This window comes from Solea senegalensis, linkage group LG21 (genome assembly GCF_019176455.1).
Source record: "Solea senegalensis isolate Sse05_10M linkage group LG21, IFAPA_SoseM_1, whole genome shotgun sequence".
Lineage (NCBI taxonomy): Eukaryota > Metazoa > Chordata > Actinopteri > Pleuronectiformes > Soleidae > Solea > Solea senegalensis.
Genome location: NC_058040.1, coordinates 8,180,186 through 8,184,163, shown reverse-complemented (window position 1 = coordinate 8,184,163; position 3,978 = coordinate 8,180,186).

The following is a 3,978-nucleotide window of genomic DNA, read 5'->3' as shown; positions in this document are numbered from 1 at the left end:
GAAAAAAAAATGGATTAAAAAAAAAAGGAAAAAAAGAGTAAAGATCAAAATCAATATATTAAGAGCAAAACATGAGTTATGGGATGTGAAATGTTGAATTCTAAAGCCTGTGCATTGTCATTCAAAAAAAACAAAACAACAAACAGCAGTGGTATTTAAACTGAAGTAAATGAGCTGAGGTATATGTTTATGATTCTCTAGTTGCTTTGCTTATATTACCCCAATATCTTATATAATGGCATCCGAACATAACGACCAAATGCTTCGAACAGCATCCTCTGCAAAGTGCATATTGGCTGGCTGCTGGTCTCCCAACTCCTCTCTCAAGCATTTAGGCTCCAATCATCGCGGGCAAGGTGGGCGGCCATTTTGCTCATCCCTACTGTACAATACAAGCGTCACTCGCCTCCTCCTCCTCCTCCTCCTCCTCCTCCTCCTCCTCCTCCCCGACCCGGCCCCTTGATGTAATGACACTGCTGTGTTTGAACCCTCGTCTGCACCCGGCACAATCCCTGACGTAAGGTTGACTGAATGGTGTGTTTGTATGTGGTTATTCTGCAGGGATTTGTAGTTGCTCCCACCCAGAGCGCCCCCCACCCCTGTTGTACTTGTAAATAATGTAATTCTGTACAGCTGAAGGACACATAGAGTGGGACTGACGGCCAGTACACTGGGAGTTTTTTTCTGACTAGCACACCTTGCACGTCACCGCTTTCCACCTCAGTTGCCCCCCCCCCACCCCCTCGCTTATTGCTGTAGTACCTGCATGATTAGATTTGGAACGATGCTAATCTCACTGTATGCTAAGACGAGTCTGCATAGAGACTTTTGTTTATATATGATGTAAACTAACTCAATTCCAGACATGGTGGGGTGGAGGGGTCTGCTGTGTTTGAGTCTGTGTGTGTGTGTGTGTGTGTGTTTGAGAGACAAGCCATTAAAGGGTCATTACACTCAGACACAAATTATTTTGACTGCGCTCAGAGTGTTCATATGATGACCTTTAAGGAGTCTGACGTGTGTGTAACGTCCCCTTTTATTTCCCCCTTGCAGTGTGTGTGTGTGTGTGACTGGTCCCTCCACCGCTCATGCATGTCTCCGTGTACCATTAACCCTGTACAGGCATTGGAGATAGGTCCATTTCTGCACCTTGGCGTAACCACGAGGACTTATTGTCCTCTTATTGTTTGGCTCTTAGAAACACACCTGTGGAAGGCAGCAGGTTGTTCAAAGGTGGATGACGAGTGTTAACCTTTGTAGCAATGGCTCGTCCTTGTAATGTTATGAAGTGACTAAAAAGGTAGCTGGATAGATGCCACCTGTTGGCTGTTTCATTTCTGAGCTGGAAGGTTTATTTATTCATATTCGTCCGTACATTTTCTACTGCTTTATCCTCCATACGGGCTGGAGCCAATGCTGGACAGGTTTTTCAGTCGGTTGCAGGGCAAACATACAGAGACGAACAACAGTTCAGCCTCATAATCACACCTACGGTCAATTTAGAGCGTTCAATTCACCGCTGCATGTTCTTGGACTGGAGAAAAGCCCACATGCACATGGGGAGAACATGCACGTGGGATCCAAGCTGGTGACCTTCTATCCCAGCCACCGTACCACCACGTGGCTTGTTATTTGAGTCACTGCTTATTTATTTATTTATTTATTCCGATGAATGAAACCTGAATATGGCAAGTGCCTTTTGGAATGAAGCATCGCGGGTGTAAAGAGAGAGCGAGAGTTATTTTCCTTGGTGTGTTTTTCCCTCTGCTTCTTCTTTTTCTGCCTTACAAACCACAAGACATTTTGTCTGAGCTTAAGACAAAGCCAATAATAATGCAAGTTTTTTTTTTTTAATTCAGCCCATTCACGTTTTTTCATTTAATGTCCCTGCATACGTTCATCAGTCAGGGTAACAGGGTGACAGTAGATTCCCTCAAACACACACACAAAAGCTCTTCACTTTGTTTGCTCTCGTCAGCTGCTGCAGTGAACTCTTTCTCACCTTCCTGTGTCCACTTATGGCCTAATAATTCACATTTTATTTGCAAAGGAATGTGTGCAGTAGATAAAGAGGAGACGTGATGTTCTCACCTATCTATCTACTGTGTCGATGAATCCGTCTCATAGCTGCAGCTTTCTTTTATTGCTTGAGATAAAATGCACTCCTGTCAGGCACGTCATCGACACGTCTCTTTTTAATTTGTATATAGTGTGTTTTATTAATTAGGGACATTGTCATTGTTTTTTTTTAGCTTCTTGATGTTTCCATGCAGGTCTATGGACAAGGATTGTGTGCAAAAGTGAAGACATTTGATTGGAATTGGCTCTGCTGTTGGATTTCAAGGCTTCCTGCGAGCTGTATAAATGGCACGCACAGATATACTTTACACCGCATGTCAGGGACACTGGCAAATCAAGGGCGCCTCGATTGTTTCACTGAATACAGGACGTGTGTTTGTTTAAAGTGTGTCAGAACACACTTTACAGTAATAATCACCACATTACTAAGTATAGGAAACTGCATGGCTCAACCGGTTAACATTAAATGTTCATTGTCAGTAGTGGAGGTGTGGTGACGTCACTCTTTACGTCTTCATTTTACATATGTTTTGTCCTCACCCTGTAAGTCTGTGTCCTCTTTGTGTGCATGTCTCCCCCAAAAAATCCTTCCCAAACACACACACACACACACACACACGCATCACATATAGCTACTTAGTGAACACTCCCTCTGCCTGTGTGTGGCATGTGTACAGTGAACCGCACACAGCACCTTCACAGCGTGGAGAGGGTAACTGAGGCCGGCGGCGTCTCCAGGATAAGCTACGGAGGCGAGCTTAGCTTTCTGTTCAGGGTCTGGCCAGGGCAGTCGTTTCAAACAGGGTGCAGCTTTGAAATTCTTTGTGCTTTTAAAAAAATGTTCCGATCAACTTTGTCACAAAGGGGTCCAGTGTTGGAGTCGGCTCCTGCACCACAAACACCCTCAGCACTGTTGCCGTTTTTTCTACAGGGTGATTTTGATTCATCCCGACGACACTCTACTACAAAAACCTAAAACATGTTTTTTTTTATTTTTGTGCGTGTGTGTTTTTGTTTTCTTTCCTCTTTTTTCAGAATGTGAACTTCTCTTTGTAAAGCCATCCCTCCAGACAATTCAATTGTTATAATAATAATAATAATAATAATAATAAAAGAAAAGGTGCTTTCGATCCTTTAACGCACCTGACGTTGACATGATTCAGCTGGGTTGTCAGCACTGAATGTAGAAATGAATGGTTTCACAAACGACGCACACTACTGCTGCTCTGTTGTGCGAACATGTGTGTGTGTGTGTGTGTGTACAGTATGTGTGTGTTGGGTTTTAAAATGAACCAGCATCAACTTGAAACACTGTTGAGGGTTTAAATTGGGAATTACATTGTCTTCTTTTTTCTCTCACAACATTGAAGAATGTCAATCAGTGCAGTTGTGTATTTGAAAGTAGATCATGTATGTATTTATCTTCAGCCACAAAACCTTTGGATTAGAGAGATTTTTGTTTTTAGTCTGTTAGGACGCATCTTAAACTCAGTGCTGACATCCAAATCTTTACACAAGGTACTTATGATGATCCCCAATCGTATCAGATTTCACACCCTTTTTTTTTCTCAGTCACATTGTAAATAACAACACTACAACAATGCAATAAACACTTTATTGCACTCAAGACAGGGAGGCGAGCTACTGCAAGGGTCAGGTGATGCTTAAATGTTTAGTCTTAAATGTGGAACTCTACAACGATGAAAAACCTTGTATAGCTCATCTGAATCAGGTGATGTTGTTCTACAATTCTTTAACACTTCCTCCCCAATTTTTTGTTTTCTTTTACTCTGTGCTGTTTTAATAATAATAATCATTCTTTTTTGACATTGTCAGGTTAAAAAAAAAAAAAAAAAAAAGAATTGTATCTGTTTCACGCTAATCTCAAAGCTTCGGGCG